Here is a 27,480-nt window from a genome sequence, read left to right on the forward strand (position 1 = left end):
TCTAAAACGTTGCTTCCCCCCCCCCCCCTTCACCCCAGCTCCATTGCTACTGAAACCCCTGACCCGTGTTGATGTTGCCTTAAACTTGACGAATCTAAAACAGAACCCTTGATTCCGTGACTATCCGAGTATCTGATTCCAGATCCCTCATGATGGGAAACATCCTCTCAGTATTTACCCTGTCAAACTCCTTAAGAATCCTGCATGTTACAATGAGATCACCTCTCATTCTTCCCAAATCCAGTGAGTAGAGTCCCAACATTTTCAGCCTTTTCTTAAAAGATAATCCCTACAAGCCAGGGATCATCCCAGTTAATCTTTTCTGAAATGCCTCAGATGAAATTATGTATTCCCTTAAATAAAGGGACCAAAACTTCTGTCATTACTCCAGATGTGGTCTCACTCGCACTTTGTAAAGTTACTCTCAGGTATATACTCCAAACACTTACACTGAAAACTCCTTGTAATAAGAAACAACGTTCCATTCCCCATCCTGATTCCCTGTTATAACTGTGTTTCCTACGCAATTACCCCTGGTCCCTTTGTGATGCAGCTTCCGACAGTTTCCACCATTTACATAGCACTCTGTTCTTTTATTATCTCCTCCAAAATGAGCAACTTCACAATTTCCCAAATTATGCTCCATTTGCTAACTTGTTGCCCACTTCTCCAATGAATCCCTCTCTGTAAACTGTTTATAATCCTTTTGGAACTTTACCGTTCTGCCTTTTCTCAGAGATTTCCCCGCTCATTCTTCTAAACATTTCCTGGGAGCACTGGGCAGTGGGAAGCAGTTGTTACCTTTTCAGAGAGACTCTTTGGAATGACTGGGAGGAGCTTGCTGCTCATGGGTCAGAATGGAGACAACTTGACCATCGAGCTGCATGAGCCTTTCACCCCCCCCCCCCCCCCCGTCTAATTGATGAGGCACAGCGGTAGCACGGAAGGAAAGAAAAGGAAGCACACATCCTGCTCTCCACATCGCACTGACTCTTGAAACATTGTGTCCCATGTGTCAAAGATCTGCCCTGTTCAGTCACATGAAGACCCAGTGTGGAAACTCACAGAAACCCATACAGATTTCCCCCTGAACTAACTGCTGACCCCCACAAGGGGTAATGTGTCCAGTCATCCTGGGCCAGGAGGAGGGGGTGGTGAGAGTTTCTTAAATGAACTGACAGTGACAGTTTTATAAACGTGTATTACAGGTGGACATTCAGATGGTAATCTCAGTAATTGTAACGTCAAACTGTGACAAAATTACTCAATTCATCAGGAGCTGGATATTCACATTGTGTGTGAGTATTGTATTCCAGCTCATTCCCATTTGCTGCATAAATGTCCTCTTTTGAATCACCCCACACTCTCAGTAGATCTCCCCCAAGTCTTCAATATGTGTCCTGTAATCCTTTTCTGATGAACTCATGAGTGTAAGGTGGATTATTCTAAATCTGTAAACCCCTCTGTCACAGGGCACCCGCAATTTCCTCTGCTACAAGGAGAACAATCTGTTTCCCCAAACCCCTGATTCCCCAATGTCTGTTTGCTCCCTATAAGGCACACATCAGAATTGTGTTGGAACATTCCCCACTTGCCTGCATCAGTGCAGCCCCCAACAATATTAAAGTGAACATCCTCCAGGACAAAGCACTGTGCCTGAGTGGTGTCCCATCCACCACCTTCAGCATTCCCTCTCCCCATCCCCAGGGTACAGTGGCATCACTGTGTAAAAGGGAAAGGCAGCATTGTCTGACCAGACCATAGGGCTGCTGTCTCATTAGGGAGAAATGTCTGGTGGTGGGTTTAACCTGAAGGTTACCACAGCCCAGGCAAGGGGAGAGGTTGAAAACAAGAGTCCATCTATTGTAGATGGATATTCTTGATATTTATTAACAGCACCCATGTCTCTGCAACTAAAATCCCCCATTCCTTGAACCATCCTGGTAAATCTCCTGTGCCGCCCCCCTCAGGGACCCTGCCATCCTTCCCAATGTGTGGGTGATCTCTGGTTTGCACAGACCCAGCTGCTCTGTGTTCCTGTGGGTGATGTCATCATCGAGCAACAGTTGCATTGAACCTCACTGTCTGTAAGGGTGGGAGACACAGAAATCCCGGTAGCATTTGAGATGTATTTAGTGTGCACTTGCAATGCCATGATAGATGAGACTTTTCCACAACTATCGGAAAATAGATGAGGACAGTTAGGTGGTAGTTTTCTTTGTCACAGACCCGATGTACTACCAGAGCCTTTTTCTGTTCTGTAGACCGCTAAGATGTTTATTATAGGAATATGACAGGCTCCATTGGACTTCAGGTCAGAAAGGGTGATACTAGAGTAGATGACATATTATTGGCCGATGTTTTGGGAGGAAAAGGAGATTGAGAGGTTTAAGGAAGAATTCAGAAGCTCAGCACAGAATCGGAAAAGGCCGTCATCAAGTGAGAAATAAACATTGGGAATCCTGAAGGCTGGAAATAAAAAAGGCACATATAGCAGAGCTTTGAGAGACTGGAGGGGATTAGAGATAGGGAGAGTAATGAAGCTGGAGGAGATGAAAGTTGGAGAGGATTCTGAGGATTGAGGATGTTACAGAGATAGAGATATTTCTGATAGACTTTTTTGAGTTTTGAGGCTGGAGAGGAATTATCGAGATAAGGAAGAGTTGTAAGACTGGATGAGGTGGCATTGACGGAGAGTTCCGAGCATAGAGGAATTTACAGAGATAACGAGCGATAGAGTCAGAACGTTATACAGCACTGACACACACCCTGTGTTCCAACCAGTCCGTGTCAACCATAAATTCGAACTGAACTAATCGCATCTACCTCCACTTAGTCCAAATCCATCCAAGCATTCCCTATCGATATACAGGTCCAAATGCTTTTTCCTCTTAGAATCCCATTCCCCTACCGTTTTACTCTACATTTATCCCTTACTAATTCACTAAACCCAATCATCCCTGAACACTATGGGCAATTGAGGACTGCCAGTTCACCTACCCTGTACATCTGTGGCTTGTGGGAAGAAACAGGAGCACCTGGAGGAACTCACGCTGACACGGGGAAGCATATCCAAACTCCACATGGACAGCCACCCAATGCAGGAATTGAACCTGTGTCCCTGGCAGCAGTGCTAACCATTGAGCCACTGTGCCACCCTTAAATTGTAATTGTATTCACAGCTACCACGTCCTCTGCTAGTTTATTCCACATGTGAATCACTCTCTGTACAAAAACAAAAAGTAAAATCCGGAACGTCTTTTTAGGGTCTTCCTTTTCTCACCCACTCTTGAATCGCGCCCCCTCCTGGAAAGGGCACCTGCTGTTCACATTACCTATACTCTTCAGGATTTTACAAACCTCCAATAAGGTCACCCCTCAGCCTCCTACACCCTAGTGAAAGAGGTCCCAGCCTACCTAGCCTCTCCTTATAACCGAAAGCATCCGTTCCCATCAACATCCTGGTAAATCTCTTCTGAACCCGCTCCGACTTAATAACATCTGTCCTATAACAGCACAACCTGAACTGAGCACAGTATTCCAGAAGAGGCCTCACCAACATCCTGTACAACCTCAATGTAATGTCCCAACTCCTATACTCAAAGGTGTGAGCAATGAAGGCAAGTGTGCTATACATCTTCTGAACAACCCTGTCTACATGTGACATAAACTGCAAAGATCTGAACCCCGAGGTCTCTTTGTTCTATATCACTATGCAAGGCCCGACTTTTAATCAGTGTAAGTCCTGCCCTTTTATCAAGATGAAATATTTGGCATTTATTCCAATCCAGAACATCCTTCTAGTATAAAGGCAATAGAAGTATACTTAAGAAGAAAATCAGTAAGGCAAAAAGGGGACAGGACACAGTTTTGGCGAATAGGGTAAGGACAATCCAAAGGGTTTTTATAAATACATTAAGAGCAAATGGGTTACTAGAGACAGAATAGGGCTCCTCAAGGATCAGCAAGGCAGCCTGTGTGTGGATCTGCAGGCGATGGGGTGGGGAGGGGATACTAAACAAGTATTTTGCATCAGCATTTACTGTGGAGAAGGATATGGAAGATATAGAATGTTGGAAATCGATGGTGACACCTTGAAAAATGTCCATATTACAGTGAAGGTGGTACTGGATGTCTTGGAACGCAGAAAGGTGGATAAATGCCCAGGATTTCATCAGGTGTGTCCTAAAATTCTGTAGGAAGCTAGGGAAGTGATTGCTGGGCCCCTTGCTGAGATTTTTGTATCAGCGATAGTCACAGCTGAGGTGCCAGAAGACTGGGGGTTGGTTAATATGATGATACTGTTTAATGAAGGCGGTTTGGACAAGCCCGGGAACTACAGACCTGTGAGCCTGATGTTGGTGCCAGACAAGTTGGAGGGAACCCTGAGGGACTGGATTTGCATGTATTTGGAAAAGCAAGGACTGATTAGGGATAGTCAGCATGGCTTTGTGTGCGGGAAATCATGTCACTTACTTGACTGAGCTGTTTTATGAAGAAGTAAGAAAGTGGATTTTTGAGGGCAGAGCGGTAGATGGGATCTATATGGACTTCAGTAAGGCGTTCGACAAGGTTCGCCATGGAAGACTAGTTAGCAAGATGAGATCTCACCATACCAGGAGAACTAGCCATTTGGAATATAGAACTGCCTCAAAGGTAGAAGACAGAGGGTGGTGGTAGAAGGTTGTTTTTCGGACTGGAGGACTGTGACCACTGGAGTGCCACAAGGGTCGGTGCTGGGTCCACTACTTCTCATCATTTACATAAATGATTTGGATGTGAACATAGGAGGGATTGTTAGTAAGTTTCCAGGTGACACCAAAATTGGAGGTGTCGTGGGCAGTGAAGAAGGGTACCTCAGGATTCAATGGGATCTTGATCAGATGGGGAAATGGGCTGAGGAGTGGCAGATGGAGTTTAATTTAGATAAATGTGAGGTGCTGCTTTTTGGAAAAGCAAAGCCTAGCAGGACTGATAGACTTAATGGTCAGGTCCGAGGGAGTGTTACTGAGCAAAGTTTCCTTACAGTGCAGGTTCATAATTCCTTGAAAGTAGAGTCGCAGGTGGATAGGATAGTGAAGGTGATTGGTATGATTTACATTATTGGTCAGAGCAGTGAGTACAGGAGTTGGGCAGTCATGTTGTGGCTGTACAGGACATTGGTTTGGCCACTCTTACAATATTGAGTGCAATTCTGTTCTCCACCTATCAGAAGGATGTTGTGGAACTTGAAAGGTTCAGAAAAGATTGGTGGCAGAATATTCTTTAAAGGGTATAATAACCAGTGGGAGGTCATTGGACATTGGTACCAATGACACAGGAAGAGAAAAAGATAGGTCCTGATGAGAGAATATAGCAAATTAACCTGGAATATAAAAAAGTAGATACTCGGTCGTAATATCTGAATTACTCCCAATGCTACATGCTAGTGAGAGTAGGAATAGCAGGATGGAGGAGATGAATGATTGGCTAAAGATCTGGTGTAGGGCAGAAGGATTCACATCTTTTGGTCATTGAATTCTCCTCTGGAGTAGAAGTGACTTGAATAAGAAGGATGGATTGTCCCTGAATTGGAAGGTGACTAATATCCAGGCAGGGAGATTTGCTAGTGCTACTCGGGAGGCATTAAACCAGTGAGGGAGTGGGGGTAAACCTAAAGAGATAGTGAGAAAGGAGGTAAGTCTGAGGCTGGGTACAGTTCAGAAATCAAACAGTCAAGGCAGAACGCAGTAGAACCGAGCAGTTACACTGCATTTACTTCAATGCAAGAGGCCTGACAGGGAAGGCAGATGCGATCAGGTTATGGTTTGAACATGGGACTGGGATATCATCGGTATTATAGAAATATGACTCAGGGATGGATGTGACTGGCAGCTGTATGTTCCAGGGTATAGATGCTATAGGAAGGATAGAAAGGGGGACAAGAGAGGAGGACGAGTGGTGTTTTTGGTTAGGGATAGCATTAGAGTTGTGCTTGGGGACGATATTCATGGGAGTAAGTTCAGTGAAATTATTTGGATGGAACTGGGAAATAAGAAAGGATTGATCACCTTATTGTTAATATCTGCGTGTGTTTCATCTGATTACATAGTGGGAGGAAACCAGAGCAAAGATGTGCAGGTTAGGTGGATTATCCAGGCTGAATTACCCACAGTGTTCAGGGATGTGCAGGTTGGGTGGATTATCCAGGCTGAATTACCCACAGTGTTCAGGGATGTGCAGGTTAGGTGGATTATCCAGGCTGAATTACCCACAGTGTTCAGGGATGTGCAGGTTAGGTGGATTATCCAGGCTGAATTACCCACAGTGTTCAGGGATGTGCAGGTTGGGTGGATTATCCATGGGAAAGGCAACATTACATGGGTAGGGTGGGAGTCTCTGAGGGTCAGTGCGGATGTGATGGGCTGAATGACCTGCTTCCCCACTGTCTGGATTCTCTGATAATTATAATAGTTTTAAAATAGTTCCAAAAAAGAATAGACCAGATCTAAAAGTTGCTGTTCTAAATTGGATAAAGGTGCATTGTGATTGAACAAGATAAAATCTTTCAATACTTCTTTGCTATTCCCAGGTAAAGGGACGGCTGAAAAGTGGGAACATAACATAAGGAATAGGAGCAGGAGGAGGCCATCTGGCCCCTCCAGCCTGCTCTGCCATTCAATAAGATCAGGGCTGATCTCAGCTCCACTTTACATGCTCTCTCCCATAACCTTTAATTCCTTTCCTGTTCGTAAATCTACATTTTGACCTAAAGACATTCAAGATGAAAGTCTCAACTGTTTCAATCAGCTGGGAATTCCACAGATTCACAACCCTTTAGCTGAAGAAGTTTCTCCTGAACTCAGTCCTAAATCTGATACCCCCTTATTTTGTCGCTATGCACCATAGTTTGTCCAGTCCACAGTGGAAACAACCTCCCTACTTCTATCTTATCTACTCCTTTCATAATTTTATATTTTTCCTATACAATCTCCCATTATTCTAAATTCCAATGAGGATCATGCCAGTTTTGTCAATCTCTGCTCAGAAGGCAACCCTTTCAACTCCAGACTCAAACTAGTGACCCTGCTCTGCACCCCCTCCAGCGCCATTACATCCTTCCTGAAGTAGGGGACGAAAACCTGTACACAGTACTCCAGGTGTGGCCTCACTAGCCCCCTGTATAGCTGCAGCATAACCATCCCTCTAGCAATGAAGGACAATATTCCCTTCACTGCCTTAATTACCTGCTGTACCTGCAAACCAGCTCCCTCTGTACAGCAGCCTGCTGCATGTTTTCACCATTTCATCATCCAGTTTGTTGTTAGTCCGACCAAAATGGATGACCTCACATATCCCAACATTGTCCTCCATCTGCCAGACCCTTAACCACTCAATTAACCTCTCTGTATCCCTGTGCAGACTGACAGTGGCCTCTGCACACATTGCTCTACCACTCATCTTAGTGTCGTCCACTTTTCATGAATCCATGCTGTGTCTGCTCGATGAGACAATTTCTATCCACATAGCTCACTCTTTCTTTCGTGAGAGATCAGACATTTCCCCCACTACAGAAGTTATGCTAATACGTCCATTTTAAAATATTGGCATCACATTTGCAGCTTTCCAATCTGTTAGAACCGTCCCAGAGTCAGCAAATTTTAGTGAATTATCACGAGTGTATTTGCTATTTACCCACTGCCATTCCTTACAGTCCCCGGGGATGCATTCCATCACGGCCAGGAGACCCATCTACCTTTCGGCTGGTATCTTTCCCAGCACTGCCTCTTTACCGAGAATGATTGATTGTTTCTCTGTCTTCATCTGCTGTTGCCCCCATAGGCCTGAGACAATGAGTATATAGACAGTATGTTCCTGTTAAGGACGAGGCTGGGAGGTGTAAGGAATGCTGCTGTCAAGAGGAATTGTGGCTCTGGTCAAGAAAATGAAGGAGGGATATGGCAAGTCCAGACAGCTGGGTTTGGGTGAATACCTGGAGGAGTATAGGGGCGGTAGGAGTATACTCGAGGGAAACTAAGAGGGCAAAAAAGGGAACGAGAACTTTGTGAAATGAGTTTGGGGAAAATCCAAAGAGATTCTAGAAATACACTAAGGACAAAAGAGTAACCAGGCAGAGAATAGGGACCCTGAAAGATCAACAAGGCGGTCTATGGATCTGCAGGAGGCAGGAGAGATACTATCTGCGTATTTCATGTCCGCTTTTACTGAAGGAGGATATGGAAGTGAGAGAGTTTGGAGAAATAAATAGGGATAACTTGACAAGTGTCCATATTCGTTCAGAGTCTCTGGAACTTGTATAATGCATCAAGATTGATAAATCCCTGATACATGATCAGGTGAATCCCCGAACTTTGTGGGAAGCTAGGGAAGTGATAGTTGGGTCCCTCGCTGAGATATTTGTATCACCGAGGTGCTGGAAGACAGGTGCCATTATTTGAGAAAGGTGATGAGGAAAGGCCAGGGAACAATACACTGGTGAGCCTGGAGTCAGGCAAGTTGTTGGAAGGGCTTCTCCGGGATAGGATTTAGATGTAATTGGAAAGGTAAGAAATGATTAGGGACAGTCAGCGTGGCTTTGTGCATGGAAATCACTAACTTGGACTTCAGAAAGACATTCAAGGTGGAAGGACTAGCTATTTGGATATAAAATTGGCTGTAAGGTTGGAGACAGAGGATAGTGGTGAAGGGTTGCCTTCGGACTGGAGGCCTGTGATGAGCAATATGGTGTAAGGATCGGTGCAGGGTTCACTGCTTTTCATCATTTATATCAATGATGACTATGTGAAAATAGGAGCTATGGTCAGTGACTTTACACAGGCACCAAATTGGATCGGGAAGAAGGTTACCTCAGAGTACAATGGGACTTCAATCAAATGGGCTGGGGAGTGGAAGGTGGAGTGAATTCAGATAAATGTGAGGTGCTGCATTTTGGAAAAACAAATCAGGGCAGGACTTATACATTTAATGGGAAGGTCCTGGGGAGTGTTGTTGAACAAAGAGACTTGAGGTACAGGTTCATAGTTCTTTGAAAGTGGAATCTTGGATAGGCAGGATAGTGAAGGAGGCGTTTGGTGTACTTGGTCAGTGCATTGAGTATTGGAGTTGGGACATTGTTTTGCAGCTCTACAGGACATTGATTCAGCCCCATTCACTGTGAGTGATGAAGCTCATCCCAGGGCAGAGCCACAGACATACACAGCACGGAAACAGACCCTTCAGTCAAACTCCTCTGTGCCGACCAGATATCCTATCCTCATCTATCTATTTATCCCATCAATGCCTCCCATGATTTTATAAACCTCTGAGGTTACCCCTCAGCCTCCCACACTCCTGGGAGGGTCCCACCACTCATGTCACAATGGGGCCTGGCTGATTGACGGCAGCTTCAGACCATTAGGAGACTAGGTGTAATCCTCCAGCCAATGGGAGTGAATGAGGGGTGTCGCCAACAGGCCAGCATGTGACCATGAGCTGTGCAGGTGCAGTGTCACTGGGCAGGGGATGGGAAGAGACCCAGTCAGTGTGAAGGGAGTGGGAGAGAAATGGAGTTAGTGTGGACTGGGAGGGTTTATAAACTCATGATGTAGGCTGCTAGACCTGAATTAGAAACTCCCAGTAAATGAAAATCAAAAGAACTGTGGATGCTTAAATCAGAAACAACAGCTAGAAGATACTGGAATAGCTCAGCAGGTCTGGCAGCATCTGTGAAGAGAAATCAGAGTTAATATTTTGGATCCGCTGACCCTTCCTGAGAACTGATGTGACTGAGAAAAAATGTCAGTTTATATGCAGAAGGTAGGGGTTAAGGAGTAAATGTGATAGGTGGTGATATAGTCCAAAATGAGATACAGGAGCAATTGGACAAAGGAATGGATAATGATCTGGCTGGGGGAGGGTGAATAGATGTTAATGGAGATTGTTAGTGACTAACCATAGGTAATGTGTAATGGCAGGCGATGTAATAACAAGGCCTGGTGTGTGGGGTGGGAGACTATGGTGCGAGGACATGGGAGACTTAGGACCTAAAATTAATGAGTTCCATTTTAAGGTCAGAGGCCTGAAGGGTCCCCAAGTACAAAATGAGGTGTTGTTCTTCCAGCTTATGTTAAAGTTTGGCGCAGGAGAAGCACAGCAGGTCAGACAGTATCCAAGGAGCAGGAGAATTGACATATTGGGCCTAAGCCCTTCAGCAGGGATGTGAGAGTGGGGAAGAGGACTGACAGATAATAGCATTTGTGTGGGGCTGGCGGGAAGGTAGCTGGGAAGGCGATAGGAAGATGCTGGTGGAGGGTAATGGTGAGAGGGTGGAGTGGATAATTGCGAAAGAAGGTGGACAGGTGGGACTGTTCAAGAGGGTGGTGCTGAGTTGGAGGGCTGGATCTGGGATAAGGTGGGGGAGAGGAAATGACGAAACATTGATTCAGTGGTTAAAGGGTCCCAAGATAGAAGATGAGGTTTTCTTCCTCCAGGAGTCATGTAGCAAGGATTTTGTGGTGGAGGTGGCCCAGGACATGCATGTTCTTGGCAGAGTGGGAGGGGGAGTTGAAATGGTTAGCCACAGGACAGTGGGGTTGGTTGGTGTATGTCTCCCAGAAAAGTTCCCTGAAACATTCTGCAAGTTAGCGTCCTGTCTCCCCGTTGTAGAAAGCAATGAAAACAATAGATGAGGTTATTCAATGTACAGGACAATCTCTGCTGGATGTGGAAGGGACCTCTGGTGTCTTGGATGGAGGTGAGGGGAAGGTGTGGGCACAGGTTTTACACCTCTTGCAATGGCAGGCAAAGGTGTTGGAAGTGGAGGGTGGGTTGGTGGGGAGCATGGATCTAATGTGGAAGTCACGGGAATGGTCTCGAGGAATGCTGAAAGGGGTGTGGAGGGAAAGATATCTGTTGGTGGGATCTGATTGTCGGTGGTGGAAATGGCAGAGGATGATGTGTTGTATCTGATTGAAAATTGAGGACTTGGGGGTTCTATCCTTGCTGCGGTTGGAGAGGTGGGGTTCAAGGGCAGAGGTGCAGGAAGTGGTGGAGATACACTGAAGGGTATTGTTGACCACATGGGAGGGGAAATTGCCGTCCTTGAAATACAGGGCCATTTGGTGTGTTCTGGAGTGTTCGGCATCAAGCTTCCCTGGAACACTGCATTAAGAATGAGACAGATGTTGGCCAGGGAACAGGCTCGTGTGTTAAAGTGGCAGGCAACTGGAAGCTCAGGGTCTGCTTTGGTCTGAGAGGGAGCACAGATTTGTCCAGATTGCACTTTGTCTCTTTGTAGGGACTGTCAGATTTAGTCCCAATCACCCACTTCATGATGCTCACCTGTAAACTCCTTATTTTCAATTCCCTGCAACTCTTTATGAAGTCAAATTCCAGTACCTTTTTAGGTGGAATGTTCCAGATTCAAACTGTCTGTTCACCCAGAAACTGCTGAGGTCCATGTTGACTCTGGGGTTACAAAGGATTGAATTGAAAGATGAGGTGCTGTCCCTGAGCTCCCATTGAGATGTATTGGAACAGTACAGGAGGCTGAGGGCAGTGTAGGGGTGAGCAGACAATGACAATGACAGGGCTGCACTGTGAGGGCTGCTTGGCTCAATGAGAGTGTTTTGGAGTTGGGTGTAAACAGAGCGAGGTGGGACAGGGAGAAGGTGAAGCTGAAACTCCGTTTTGTTTCAGCCCATTCAGAAATTCACATGGTCCCAAAGGGAACAGCCAGTTTGTAAGCGATACCTGTGGAGATTTTGTAACCGTTTTTAAGGTATAACATATCAGCTTAAGTAAAGAATACAGGATTTTTATTACAATGTTTGAAGGGGAGGAAGATTGCTTGGTCATATAAATTCTCTAAATGGGAGTAACTAGCTGAATCTAGAGAGCCTGTGTGACAGGAGACCTCAGACCCATGGTGTGCTCCTCTTGTACAATGTGGGAAAATTAGGGATGTTTCCAGTGTCCCTGACGGCTGTGTGTGCAGGAAATGTGCCCATCAGCAGCTACTGGGAAACTGCTTTTCAGACCTGGAGCTGTGCGTGGACTCGCTGTGGAGCATCTGCAATACTGAGAATGTTATGGACAGTATGTTCAGTGAGTTAGTCACACTGCAGGTGAGGGTTACACAGGCAGAAAGGGAATGGGGGACCATCAGATCAAGTAAAAGGCTCAGGAAGGAAGTGCAGGAGTTCCCAGTGGTTATTCCCTTCCCAAACAGATAATGTATACTGCTTGGGATTCGTGTGTGTGTGTGTGTCGGTCTCAGGGGAAATCAGCAACAACCAGGTTCATGACACTGTCGATAGCTCTGCTGCCCAGAACGGGAAGAAAGAGAGTGACAGGGGATTCAACAGTCAGGGTTACAGACAGGCACTTCTATGGCCACAGCCATGAATCCAGGATGGTATGTTATCTCCCTGGTGATAGGATCCGCGATATCATGGTGCAGCTACAGGATATTCTGGAGCTGGAGGGTAAACAGCCTGTGGTTGTACAACACCCTGATACCAATGACATAATGAAATAAAGGGATGAGTGGTTGAAAGCTGGATATTGGGAGAGCAGGGACACATTATAATGCAGCTCCTGAAATGTAATGATGTCAGACTTGCTCCCAGTGCCATATGCTAGTGAGAGCAGGAATAAGAGGGTAGATCAGCTGGATGTGTGGCTGGAGAAATGGTGTACCATGGAAGGGCTTAGATTCTTAAGGAATTGGGACCTGTACCAGCCTGACTGGTTACCCCTGTGCAGAGCTGGGTCAAATCTCCTGGAGGGTGGGGATGGGGGGAGCGCTATTGCCAGTTCCATTGGTGAGGTATTAACTAGTCTGGCAGGGGGATGGGATCTGAAGTGTCGGGTTAGATGGGTCAGATTCAGGTCAGGGAGTGGGACGTAGAATATTAGTGATGTAGTCAGCGACTCCCAAAACCAAAGGAAAGGAGGATTAAACGAGGATTGAGTCCCTCGTCATCCATCAGTCCTGCAGAGTCAACAAAATCTGGAGCTGTACAGCTCTCTGTCTCCATGTGCTTCAGCAAAATGCTGGAAATCTGCAACAAAACCAAGAAGTGCTGGAGATCCCCAGCAGGACGGGCAGCATCTGAAATGGTGACACCTGCAGGAAACATTGCAGCCTTGGTCATCTTTTTCACTGTCCACTAAACCTCCAGTTTTGGCGTCATCTGCAGAATTACTAATACCTCCTATGTTTACATCCAAATCATTGATATAAATGATGAAAAATAGTGGATACAGAACCAATCCTTGAGACACTCCACAGGCCTCCAGTCGGAAAAGCATCCCTCCGCCACCACTCTCTATCTTCTACTTTTGAGCCTGGTCTGTACTCAAATAGCTGGTTTCCGCTTTATTCCATGAGATCTAACCTTGCTAACCAGTCTCCCATGAGAAAGCTTGCTGAACGCCTTACTAAAGTCCACGTTGATCATGTCGACCAGGCTGCTCTCATCAATCATTTTTGTTACTTCTTCAAAAACCATTCTATCCCCTGGAAAACATAACAGTTACAGCACCAGAGTAATCAGCCCACCGTGTCTGCGTAGATCATGATGCCATTCCAAACTAATTCCATCTGCCTGTAACATGATCCATATCCCTGACAACCTATGCCTGCTTATGTGTCTGTCCAAATGCCTCTTAAACTGTGATTGTTTCTGCTTTTCCCATCTCCCAGGAGAATACATTATAGTCATTTATCGACATCTGCACAAGACACTTGTCAAACACAACTCCCTTTAAACTTGCTCAGATGTTGTTGGAAACGCTTAGCAGGTCATACAGCATCTGTGAAGAAAAATCAGTTAAAGTTTCCGGTCTGGGCACCCTTCCTCAGAAATGTTAACTCTAATTTCTTTTCACAGATGCTGCTAGACCTGCTGAGCTTTTCTAGAAACTTCTGATTCTCTTCCTGGTTTACAGCATCTGCAGTTGTTTTGGTTTTCATATCCTTTAAACTTTGCCCCTCTCCTCTAGAATTTGTCATTTCCACCTTGGGGAAAAAAACTTCACATTATTCGTTTGGACTCCCCTGCCCTGGGAAAAAATAAACCATGACTATTCACCCGATCACTGCTCCTCATAATTTTATAAAGTTCGATAAAGCCACCTAAAGTGTCCAGTGATTCAGGGAAATAGCCTCAGCCTATTCAGCCTCTCCCTATGGTTCAAATGTTCCAATACTGGCAACACCCTGGTAAAACCTTACTGAACTCTTGCCAATTTCCCAACATCTTTCCTATAGCAGGGAGACTGGAATTCAAAGCAATGGACATTCCAAAAGTGGCCGAGCCAATAAACTGTGCAACCGAAACATAATCTCCCAACTCCTATACTCAATGCACTGCCCAATAACAGCTAGCATACCGCACACCACCTTCACCGACCTGTCTACCTTCAACCACACCTTTCAAGAAACTATCAACCTACACTGCACGGTCTGTTTGTTTGTTAACACTTCCCAAGAACTTGCCATTAAGAGGTTGAGTCCTATTCTGGTAACATCTTTCTGAAATCAGGGAGACTGCAATTGAATGCAGTATTCTAACAGTGGCCTGACCAGTGCCCTACTCAGCCACAACGTGACCTCCTAACCCCTATACTCAGTGACAGAATCCCTACGGTGTGGTAGCAGGCCTTTCGGCCCATACCAACCATCGGAACAGCATTCCACCCTAACTCTGTAACCTACCATTACCCAAAGCTAATCCAGCTAACCTGCACGTCTTTGGATTTGTGGGAGGAAATTAAGAGCACCCAGAGGAAGCCCACGCAGACACACAGGGAGAATGTGCAAACACCACACAGACAGTGGAGTCGAACCAGAGTCCATTTATTGATCAGCATGTTACAAATGCCATGTTCAGCACCTGATCTCCCTGAAGCTCTACAGAAACTATGCAGTTGTTCTGTGACCTTCAGATGGAATTAAGCTGAGGAGGAGAAAACAGGAAAAGGGTTGAGTTGTAGATCTAAAAAATAACTCTCCATCTTCCCCCTCTGTGTTCCTCCGTCTCCTCCCACTCTGTCTGTTCCCCCCTCTCTATTGGTCAGCCCTTTGTTGGTCACCGCCATCCCTGTCGCCCCTCTCTCCCCACCCCCGATCATTCTGTCCCCCTATCTGTCAGTCTGTCGCGCCCTCAGTCTTTCCCCCTCTCTGTCAGTCGCTCCCCCGTCGGTTGCACGCCCATCTTTTCCCTCCCCTCCCTCCGTCGGTTGCACCCCGCTTGGTCTGTTCCCCCTCTCTGTTGGTCGCCCCCCCAACCGTCAGTCACCCCCTCTGTTCCCCCCATCTGTTCCCCTCCCCTCTCAGCCCACTTTCTGTCCTCACCCATTTCTGTCCCACCACTCTCGATCCACCCACCCTCTCTGTCCCTCCGCCCACCCCCTCCCAGTCCCCTAGTTTCGTACTCCCCCACTGCAGGGAAAATATCTTCTCTATTTATCCTATCCATGCCCGGCCTGATTTTAAAAATCTCTTTCAGGTCACCGTTCAGCCTCTGATGCTCCAAGGAAAGCAGCCTATCCAAACCTGGCAACATCCTATAATTATTTTCTGACCCCTTTCAAGTTTGAGAACATCCATCTGATCGGAAGGAGACCAGAATTGCATGGAATATTACAAAAGTTGCCGAATCAATGTCCTGTACAGCCTCAGTATGACCTCTCAATGCTGTGACCAATAAAGGCAAGCAGACAAACTGCCGCCCTTCACTATTCTATCTACTTGCTACTCTACTTTCAAGGAACTATGAACCTGCACTCCAAGGACTCTTTGTTTAGCAGCACTCCCTAGGAACTTACTATTAACTGTATAAGTCCTGCTAAAGTATGTTTCGTGATGTTTAACTTCTCAAATTGGACTGGAGTTTAATATTCTGGAGAAATGTCAAATAAATCGCATTTATCCCATTCTGCAGAACTTAGTCCATCGCCCTGCACGTTCCAACATTTCAGTTCCATCCACGTACTTTTATTCAAATGTAATGCTGGTAACTGCCTCTGTCACCCCATCAGTGAGATCCTGCTCTCCACCATTTCTGTGGGAAATACATTCTCCTTTCCCCTTTTTTTCTGAGAATTATCTTCAATCTAAAACTTCTAGTTCCTGATGGCTCTGTTATTGAATAGCTGCTTCCTATCCATTCTACCTGGATTCCTCAGCATTTTATCACATCAATTTAATCTCAGTTCATCTTCCTTGGAAACCCCCCACCCCCCAACCTATCCAATCTTTCCTCAGAGCAGAAATTCTCCAATCAGAGAAAAAATTCTGATCAATCTTCTCTGTCCCCTCTCTGGTGTGATCACATCAATCCTGGAATGTGGGGACAATGAGTGAGTGCAGTACTTTCGCCTTGGTCAAACTAGTGTTCCAGTGTCACTTCTGTGTTCTTGTGGTTGTTGCTGATACAAGAAGTGTCCTGGTTTTCCCACATGGAACTGGATGTGCACTCCATGGGACTGGGATTCCCTACCGTGTGTGTATTTGTTAACTAATCCTAAATTAACTTCACATTAAAACAGAATTATCAGATACCCACCAATAAATTTCTTCCATTATACTCAAATCACCTTACTTTTAATATCTCTTTAAAATTATTACTAACACAACAGGCTTTAATTTGCTGAATAAGTATTCAGGTATCTTCACTGTTACAATCACTTGAAGATTATCTTTACCTTCAGCTACACGTGGTGAATTGAACACTGATTGTAAACATATTAATATCAAATGGACTTCAGTTTTATGATGATTCATCCAGTCTGACATTCTTGTTGATTAATATCTTGGAGAGAACTGTCTTCAGGACTCCAGCTGTCCTTTGTCTTCAATCACAACTGGTTGTGGCTGGACTACAGATCTTAGATCTGTTCCGTTGTTTACTGGATTGCTTCGCTCTGTCTATCACTTGCTGCTTATGCTGTTTGGTAGCTTCATCAGGTGAACACCCCATTTTTAGGTATTCATGCTGCTGTTACTGACATGCCCTCCTGAATTCTCTCAGTTGAATGAGGGCTGATCCTCTGGTTTGATGGAAGGAGGGAAGCTGGGGAATATGCTGGGCCGTGATTCTGTAAGCTTTGTTGGAGTACGACTCTACTGTTGTTGGAAGGCAAGAGCTAAACTCTTGCACTGTAAACCCGATGTACAAGAAGCTACAGGCAGTATCATAAACACTGACAGTCCAAGACATGAAATACGAGCAACACTGTACAATGATGCAGGATCACAACTGCAGCAAGGGGAGATTAAGATCCAACTTGACATAGGAGTATGGAAAGAAGCAGCTGATCAAATTGTCTTATTCACAGTCATAAAGAGACTCTGTGAGATTATTGTACTCTTAGGGTTGAGGATGGAGGAGGTTGGGTAGATGAGGAGCTCTTCAAAGGAAAGTAATCTGCCTAAGAGTTATGGGATCGACTTGATTGCTAGGTATTTAACAGAAAGCTAATTGAAACTGTTTTTATCCCCAAAAGATAACAAGACTGATGGTGTTTCCAATCATGATCAGAAACAAACCTCAGAATACATGGTTCATAGATGGATGTCAATAGCCCATCAACATCCAACTCCTGCAATTATTCAGCAAATGTATGTGTGATTAACTAGTCCTGATGTCAGTCCTGATATACCAGAAAATCGCTGTTTACTCTGTGCAGATGGACAGCATAGTGAGGAAGTATTGGCCGAGTGATATTGTCGCTAGACAGTTCATCCAAAGCCCCAGATAAAGTTCTGGAGACCTGCGTTCAAAGCCTGCTGCAGCAGATGGGGGAATTTGAATTAAATTTTTAAAAACTTGAAAATTGAAGAATCTAATGACGACCATTAATCGATTGCCAGAAAACCCCATCTGGATCACTAATGTCCTTTCAGGAAGGAAGCTGCCATCCTTACCTAGTCTGGCCTACATTGTGACTTCAGACCCACAAAAATGTGGTCGACTCTTACCTGCCCTCTGGGCAATTAGGGATGGGCAGTAAATGCTGCCGGGCCAGTGACACCCTCATCCTGTGAATGAATAAAGGAAAATAAAAGTCTCTACCCAGCGTGAATCTGTACATGTTCAGAAATGTTGTGAACATTTCCAAAATGAACTTCTTTATATGCAAAACTTTATTAACTGCAAAACCGTTGTTCATTACTTGGTGTGAAAAAGAGAAAAAAAAATCCAACTGTGGTTATGAGTAAAATCACTGGTGTCTCAGCAGGATGGATGCCTGAGTGAATACCTTCCCCCCACCCCACACACACAGAGCAGATGAACAGCTTCTCCCCAGTCTGACTGGTTTGGCCCGTTTCCAGGTGGGAATGCGTAAAGAATTCCCTTCTGGCAATCCCCACATTTCCAGAGTCTGTCCCTAGTGTGGCTGCACTAGTGTTTAGCCATTTCATATAAATGCGAGCAGACTGTTACACACACCGTTAGCCTGCTCTCCTCCCCCCACCCCCCCACCCCCCCCCCTCCCCCGCCACCGCCCAAAGAACCCAGTATAAAGCAGTAAACATTATCTCCTGCTGTGGAAGGACAGTCTGTATTGGTCTGAGTAGAAACATGAGCAGATTTACCTAAATGACAACTTAATCGGTGACCAGAGCACGTGAAGCAAGTCCAAATAAAATGCATTATAGCACAGAAAGAGGCCCATCAAATCCAAGCTGGCTCTCTGTAGCAGAATCCAATATTCTCACTCCCCATACATCCCCCAAACTTTGCAAGTTTATTTCCCTAAGATCTGATATAATTGTTTTTACCAATCATTCATCTTCTCCTCTGCCTGCACCACCATAATAGGCAGCTTGTTCTGCATATTTCTAGCCAATGCAGACAGCAGAAACACTTACTCATGTCCGCTGTATCAAAACCTTACATCTGATCTTAATTCTTGTGCCATCGCCTATCGAATACACATATTTTTGTCTGCTATATCTAGGTCTGTTATAATCTTATACAGCTCTATCAAAAATATATTTAGCTTGTTTACTTCAAAGAAAATAGCAATTTCTTCAAATCAATCCAGTGACTGCATTGTGTTCATCAGTGAACCACTCCAGTAAGTCTGTACTCCACACCCTGAAGATCACTCATAGCCTTCATTGTCGATGCCTATTTTGTTCCACAAATCCAGACGATGCAAGTTTTCTGCACAACAGCAGTAGCTTTATTATTGGGCAGCCGGCGAGAGTTTCAAAGCATCTCCAAATTAGCAAAGTGCCTACTTGTAGAGACTCTTCTTCATGAATCTCTGCCTTACCCACAGAGACAGTATATTTAATAGGGAGTAGACAAAGGCATATCAGTCACATGGGCAATTGTCATTACATAGTTTAAAGTAGGTAATTATGACCTTACAAAGCTTGATGAATGGCGACGTCCTGTGATAACGTATGAATGGATTACAGAAACTGATTATCGTATTGTTCATGATTATGTGTTGATAGGAAGAGATTAAGGCTGGAGGGTTCTTCCTTCAATAAATGGGGGATTCACTTACCTATGCTAATATGGAGGGGAGGTAAGACAAGGGAGCGGGAGGCAGTTTAACAGGGTTGTGCCCAGGGCTCTCAGTCTTGTCTGGAAAGGGCAAATTCCTCTGTCTGGGGTTACGAGGAAATCCAGATGTGTGGCTGCAAGAGGTTCTATTTTGAGATACCGTCAGCCTTCCCCCTTCTGAGGTGTTCTGTCTGTAATGTAAGAGTACAAGCCTTCAGTTAATGAAATAAGGCCTTTGGCAAGGAATGGTTAACCCTTGAGACCTCACAGTGTTCTGAACGGGAAGCGAAAGGTACGGAACTGGTACCTCTATGGTAGTTTAACTTCCTCGTTCTGACCAGGAATCTGTTGACCAGAATTAGACAATAGACAATAGGTGCAGGAGTAGGCCATTCAGCCCTTCGAGCCTGCACCGCCATTCAATATGATCATGGCTGATTATTCCTAATCAGTATCCACTCCCTGCCTTATCTCCATAACTCTTGATTCCACTATCTTTGAGAGCTCGATCCAACTCTTTCTTAAATGAATCCAGAGGCTGGGCCTCCACAGTCCTCTGGGGCAGAGCATTCCACACAGCCACCACTCTCTGGGTACTTTAAGCTGTGTACTCTGGTTTGGCACTCACCCATCAGCGGAAACATGTTTCCTGCTGCCAGAGTGTTCAATCCTTTCATAATTTTATACGTCTCAATCATATCCCCTCTCAGTCTTCTAAACTCAAGGGTATACAAGCCTAGTCGCTTCAGAGAAAGAGGAGAAGGGAGAGGTGAGGGGGAGGGGAGAGAAGAGAGGAGAGAGGGGAGAGGAGAGAAGGGAGGGGAGAGGCGACAGTGGTAAGGAGTGAGAGGAGTGAGTAGTGAGGAGGGGGAAGAGGGAAGAAGGGAGATGAGAGAGGAGAGAGGGAGGAGGAGAGGGGAAGGGGATGAGGAGAGAGGGGAGGGAGAGAGAGGAGAGGATACAGTGGTGAGGAGTGAGAGGAGAGATTAGTGAGGAGTGAGATGGGAGGGGGAGGAGAGATGGAAGAGCGGAGAGGAGAGAAGGAGGAGGAAGGGAGGGGGATGAGGAGAGAGGGGAGGTTGATAAGAGAGAGGGGAGGGGAGAAGAGAGAGAGGACGGGAGAGTGTGCGGGAGGAGAGAGGGGGAGGGAAGAGGGGTGAGAGGGGAGGGGAGGGAGTGGGAGGAGAGTGGGAGGATGGAGGGGGAGGAGAGAGAGGGAGAGTAGAGAGGGCGTGGAAAAGAGGGGTAGAAGAGAGAGAGAGGGAGAGGAGAGAGGTGGAGGAGGGAGGGGCAGGGAAAGATGGGGAGGATGAGGCAGAGAAGAGCAGGAGCAAAAGAGCGTGTCAGAGCGGGGGAGGAGGAGAGTGGGTGAGGGGTGGGGTGAGGAGGAAGAGAGTGGGGTGTGGTAGCTGGGAGAGAAGAGGTGAGGCGGAGGAGGTGGCGGTGCGGAGAGAGTGAGTAGACAGCAGGAGGAGCAGAAGGAGGTGACGAGGGAGGACAGAGTGGTTGGACGTGGGGAGGAGGAAATTGGATGAAAGACAGAAGGGCAGATGGGTAGGACGGTGAAAGTGTGGGAGGAAAGTGAGGAGAGAATTGGGAAGATAGGTGAGGGCAGGGTGGCAGAAGAGAGGGGATAGGAGACTGGGGGAAAGAGAGGGGTGGGAAGATGGGTAGGAGAGTAACCCACCCAGACCTTTATCGGTCTGGAGACATTCACCTAGCCCATTGGGCTACTCTCCCATTACCAGTCCAACCTGACCTGCACACCATTGGACCGGGTGAGGAAACCCACGCAGACACTGGGGAAAATGTGCACACTACACACAGACAGTCGCCTTGGGCAGGATTTGAACAGGGTCCCTGGCACTGTGAGGCAGCAATGGTAACTACTGAGCCACCATGCGACCCTAATGAGAGAGAGAGAGATAGGGACAGAGAGAGATGAAGTGAGAGTGGAGGGAGAAAGAGGAGAGAGGGGAGAGAAGAGTGGGAGAAGAGAGAGGAGAGAGAAGAGAGGGAGCAGCGGGGAGGATGAGAAGAGAGGTGAAGAAGGGGTGGAGAAGAGAGAGCAGAAGAATGAGAGTGTGAAAAAGAAAACGACAGAGGAGAGAGAAGAGAAAGAGAGAGCGAGAGAGAGAGAGAGAAAAGGCAACAAGGGAACAAGTGACCCCCAGCCCACATTCTGTCACAGACAGACAGAGACAGTCACAGATCAATACTCCCCCGGTCAGCCGGCATGGCGTGAGGGTAATGGCTGACTGAGCTAGGTTCAATTACTCCCAAAGTCTATCACCCAAATCCCATCTCCTCCCAAACCCAGTTCATCCTGTCAGCTCCCAACTTCCTCTACCTGGAACACATCTCCCCCAGGTATGGGATACACCAACAATCAACTAAGACTTTGGTACACATCGTCAGGGAGGATATGATGGCGAAATTATATGCAGTGATTGGTAATGACTGAGGATGCAATACTCAAACGTCAATTATTTCCAGTTTGTGATGAATCAATTGATATTGTCAGATTTTGATTAAATGTTTCTTTGGCGTTTCCTGTCTGTGAATCTTCTTCACATATTCAAAGAAGTTTAATAAAGTCAATGCTGGTCCAGGTGAGAAATCAGACAGACAGATAATTCCCTTAGTTTGATACTTTTGTGTATATATCCTTCCTTAAAGTCCTCAGAGAAAGAAGCTTACAAGATCCATCACTACTAGGGAAGAGAAAAAAGAATAATCAAAATAAAGTAAGAAATTATCTCTAAACATGAACATTATTTCTCTCTCCCAAAAGGTGCCATTCCTATTGGGTTCCTCCTGCACCCTCTCTATAATTTCAGAAACTCACATTATCGCTCCTCGAAGTCGAGGGTCATCAGTATACTCACAACAGAGATCATCATACATTGCGAAGGATTGGAGGTTCCAGAAAGGGGATAGGCTCATTCATTTACAAGAAAGTTTCAGGAGTGGCTTATGATGCAATGGAGCAACTGGAGTTGAAGCAAGATGTGACAAAGCTTATTGGCTTATTATTGTTATAGGTAAGGAAGATGAAAACAAGATGTTCACATTAGCTGGGGGAAATGGACAACGAGATACAAAAATTAAGATTGTGGATAGATTGACAGGGAGGATTTGAGGAAGTGGTTATATAGAAGGGATTCAATATCCACTGTATCTTAATGGATTGTATTTGGACTGAACAGCCTGAAGTTCTGTATTTAATTTTCACATTCTGTCAAGCCGTGTGCTTGAATTATCCCAGTACCAGAGTCAGAGTGATGTAGCTCAGGCAGTCATTTTGAACGGTCTGGGTATCTTCTAATTCCCAGTTCCTTTCCCTCTGGGTGTTTGCAGACCCCTCAAGCTCTCTGACACTTTTGGTAATGAAAGCAGGAAAATTGGTGACAGACTCTGAAAACAGTGAAAGTTCCAGTTGTTCCACCGCCCTTCAGATCCCCGCTAACCTTCCTGCTGTAGGGAAATCGGCACGCCTGGTTGGTGACAGGCTGTATGACTCCAATGGTCAGCAGCGGGCTGAAAGATAAAGGTTGGTAGTTTGACACCATCCAGGTATAGAGCTTTGGTTGTTCCAGATCAGACTATGGGAATACCACCCTAGCTCCATTTAAACCGGAAAATCCATGGCAAGGTTGAATTGCAGCCCAAACCATTGATGGTTCTGTGTTCCCTGGCTCCACATGGAGTAAGATAGGGACAAACATTGTTCTCTCCAGACCCCTGCTGTCAACAAAAAGTGGCCACTGCAGCTCCCTGCACAGCCCTGGGACACAGCTTACAGAAACTGTCTCTTCATGAATGGCGCTTCCCGTGTGAGAAACTTTACTTTTAATACGGTAACGGCTGCAATCCAACCCCTGTCCCCAAGATTAGAAGCTGCAGGATTTTGTGATGAGAACAGTGTTATGAAGTTGAAGACGTGCCCTCCACCTTTAAATGAGAGTGAATGCTGTTCGGAACTGAGCGCTGACAAATACCTGTGATGACCAACTAGCAGTCTCAGCGTGTACTGGAAAATTGAAAACGGTTGGCTGTGGAACAAGTCAGTTTTGTTTGCTAATTAAGAAACAATTCCAATTTTACCAATCAATTTAAATTATGCCACAGGATACTAAAATCCAATCGCTCTTGAATTTAGTGTTTAGAAACACTGCAGAACCGGGTGCTTCCACAATGTTACTCCCACTGACCATTCCCCATGAAACATGCCCAGGTTCTCAGTTGAGGATTGTTGCTGGGAACCTTTGCCCCTTGGCTTTGAACCAGGCCGCCTGCCCAAGGAAAGCAAATGTGGTACTGTTTTTAGTGGAAGGATCAGAGTCCAGGAACTCCACTGTGACACAGAATGGCCATCAGTGCTGTACACATCTGTGCATATTCAAAACCAGTTTGGCGACCACTGTGACAATGTTTCACACAGAAATGAAATGGGATTGTATTCCGTTTCATCACGCGAGCATGTATGAGCGAGCAAATTCAAAGCCAGGTTTGCTGACGTGAACAGCAAGTTATAAAACACTGCTCATGTCAGTCTGAAAGGCTGCCATCGGGGATAAGGCTATTCTTGCCCGATTTTGAAGTGGGGAGTTTTCGTGTATGAGGTGACTCTAACAGCCACTACACTACAGGCAACATCCCCGCGAGCAGCTGGTGTTCAGAGTCGGCCAGCACTAAACTTTACAGCCGTTCAACGCTTCATCTTTCTGTTTCCAGGAGCTGGTTATTCTCCAGCGTAATTGGCATCATTAAAAAAATAAGAAAATCACGTGAAATTGCTCACAAAATATAGACAAAGATGGTGTCAGGGGTGCACAGTTTGGAATGTCGGGCGAGCCTGAACATGCTGGGACGTCTTACCCTTCATCGTCGGGCATGGCCTGAAGGAAGGTTTGTCAACAGAAAAATTTGAGTTATTGATCTCTGCAATATGGGGCGAGTTAAAAACTGGAGAGCATAGGTTTAAGGTGGGACGGTAAAATATAAAAGGGATTGAGGTACCTTTCCCACACAGAAGGTTGTGCGGGTATGGAATCAGCTTCCAGAGGAAATGAAGGAGGCTCGTACACTCAGAAGATTTCAATGGCAACCGGATGAGTTTCTGGATAGGAAGGGTTTAGTGGGGTAGGGGACAAATGCTGGGAAATGGGAGTTTATTTAAAATGCATTTTAAGAGACATTGAAGCATGAATGCTATTCTGGGGACAGTCCGAGGGCAATCAGCCATAAACAGCTCCCAGATCCTTCAGAGGAATTCCAAACTGCACTCCCAAAATGTATTGGAAACTTGGTGCACCGCCACCTCCCGAAAAGCTCCGAAATGAGGGAAAAGAAAGAACTGAACATGAATGGACCATGAAAAGTTAAGAGATTCCCAAACACAGTCTCGTTTAGATTAATTTGCCCATCCGATCAACAATGCGACAGTGCCTGCTTCCTCCATCTCCAGGGCAGAAGGGAAGGAAATAAAAGAAATTTAAGACCATATGACATCACAATGTAGTGGAATTATTTTCCCAGTTGCCGGAACACCAAATAATGGGAAGTAAAGTCACTGCAGGATTTTGTTTCACAACAGCGATGCAATACCAATCTCCGTCCTGTTTCAGTGAAAACAGTGAATAACACAACTTGGCCGGAATATGATGCAGCAGAAGAACCGCTTGAGACCGGGGCATTTCATGTGGGACGCAAACGTGATAATAACAGCATGAACATTGACAGGATAGAGAGTGTGCACTCTCCCAAATCAGAGGTACATTTCCAAAAGCAAAACCACATGGTTGTTTTGGAATTTAAACACAGCAGCATTTAACAGGCTACAGTAAAACAGACAGCACACCCACAAAGGGCAGCGGTTGGATCTGAACTCGAGCCACCTGTGAGTTTGTAGTGAGAAAGCGGTTTCTTCGGTCACTTGGCCACGAAACCAGCCACAGCTGCAGTATATTGTCTTACACCTTCCATGATGCTCCTGTGAAACATTAGAAGCAAAGTCACCGGGAAACAGTTCTGTGATCCCTCTCCTGCTGGCACAGCTGCAGGGATATGCCCAACTTACAATATCAATCTCGCAACAAACTTTCAATCCAGCCAAAAATCATTTGATAGCTGGAATCAGGCTTCTGAGATTTGCTGAAGCCACAAATGTAATGTCTGTATGAGAGAATGTATATTCGGTAATGATAGGGGAAAGTAACTATGAGCTGCATGATATTGCTGGTATTTGGATTGTTGCTTTGGTAAATGATTTCGTCCTCTGCTCGAAACAGGGCAACTTTCAGTTTTTGAGGATATTAACAGAAGTCAAAAGCTGATTACCACACCCCACCCCAGAAGATGTCAAAGAGGTGCTAACTGTACCTGAGTGCTCTTTGTTCTCGATGTGAAGAGCGCTCTGCCTGAGTCACCTTCATGTCTCTGGTTGCTGAGTGAATCACAAAGAAGGAGCCCCTCAATACAGCCCCTCAAAAGCAATGGTAAGCTGAGTCTACCTACTCAGACTCTTTTCAGCTACTAATGTTTCGGTGAGTGCGTGAGAATATATGTTCAGTTATGATTTGGTCAAATCACCATGAGCTGCTTGACATTACTTCAATTTCGATTCTTGCTTTGCTCAATGATTGCTCGAAACAGGACAACTATCGCGTTTACACGGAACATGAAACATACCGGACTACAGGGAAAATGCACAAAGCTGAGCAGGCCGTGTTCCACATCCTACCGTGCAGCATCGTTTCAGTCACTGTGTCTGTTTTGCAGAATAAGATTCCCAAAGAATGCTCTCCACTCTAAAAGCGGAGGTAGCATTACAACCCGAGAAGGACAGATCAAATTGTGCGGATGCTCTCTCCTCGGGGCCAGTTCGAGATGCCACTTTCCTTGCCTTTTACCTTAACAGTGCAATTGGCTGCAGAGATGTTCACACCTGGACATGAGCCACATCGATACCGACTGACTTGGAAACCTGCGTGGGAATCGACGAGAAGCGACTCAATAAATCTTGCTAAATTCCATGGTGCTTATTAGAAATGCAGTTTCTGTTCACCTCAATTTAAAAGGCAGTTTCTGAACATAGTAACTGAAATCAAAAAGGTAATTATCTCACCCCACCCCCACTGCGGAAGAGGTGCTAACTGCCCTTAAGTGCTTTTTGTTCTCGATGTGAAGAGCTCTCACGCCTAATTCACCTTCACGGCTCTTGTTGCTGAGTGACTCAAAAAGAAGGAGTTTCACCAGAGCTGCAACTGCCTCACTTTCCCACTCTCTCTCCCCGTTTACATTTTCCTGCTCATCAGTGATTTAAAGAAAACCAAAAGGATGCGATGTTATTCTGCAGCCTTTCTGTCGATTCCTCCGTTTCAGTTCCAACACGGCTTAGATCTCGGGGCGCACCTTAATACTAGCGACGCGATGAAATCACAAGTCCAAAGGTTCCTCTGAGAGTGCAATTTCTTTCATTGCTGTTGCTGAATGAATGAGTCACTAACGTGCGAACTGATCCAAACCATGATTCAACACCTCTGCTGCCAATTCTCGCACGTTGAATAACGACAGACAGCTTCCAAATGAGGTCTTTCAGATACGACTTTGGTCTACATTTGACAGACAGACTAGTTCAGGAATCCGTGGTGTACTGTGACACCAGCGCGTCTGCTTCTTCCCTGTCATTGAACCGGCCCGCCTGCACAAGGAATGCAAACGCGGTACTGCTTTTGGTGGAGGATTCAGAACGCTGTAACTACACTCTGAAGCAGAATGACATATGATCAGACCCAGGTTGGATAAAAACATTACAATGCATTGCAAACTAATTTAATGGAATTGAATCACAAAGAGAGCAGATTTGTTCGAGCATTTTCGAAGGCAGGTTTGCAGATGGGAGAGCAAGCAAGAAGGCTCCGTTCTTGTTCGTGTAAAAGGCTACAAATGAAGAACAAAGCAGTTT

At 45.6% G+C, this 27,480-nt stretch overlaps 1 long non-coding RNA gene across 2 annotated transcripts in view; it reads left to right on the forward strand.

Annotated features, from left to right (window-relative positions):
* The window catches only part of LOC132812482 (uncharacterized), a 33,092-nt gene extending 15,020 nt beyond the window's left edge, over positions 1-18,072 (forward strand). Inside the window, exons 2-3 of one of the 2 annotated variants that reach the window (XR_009643669.1) lie at positions 1,209-1,298; positions 15,495-18,072. This is a non-coding gene — a long non-coding RNA (uncharacterized LOC132812482). The remainder of the gene's footprint in view (positions 1-1,208; positions 1,299-15,494) is intronic. The other variant, XR_009643668.1, reaches the window with a different exon arrangement.
* Positions 18,073-27,480: the final 9,408 nt, after the last annotated feature.

Source organism: Hemiscyllium ocellatum, unplaced genomic scaffold, assembly GCF_020745735.1.
Source record: "Hemiscyllium ocellatum isolate sHemOce1 unplaced genomic scaffold, sHemOce1.pat.X.cur. scaffold_2761_pat_ctg1, whole genome shotgun sequence".
Taxonomy (NCBI): domain Eukaryota; kingdom Metazoa; phylum Chordata; class Chondrichthyes; order Orectolobiformes; family Hemiscylliidae; genus Hemiscyllium; species Hemiscyllium ocellatum.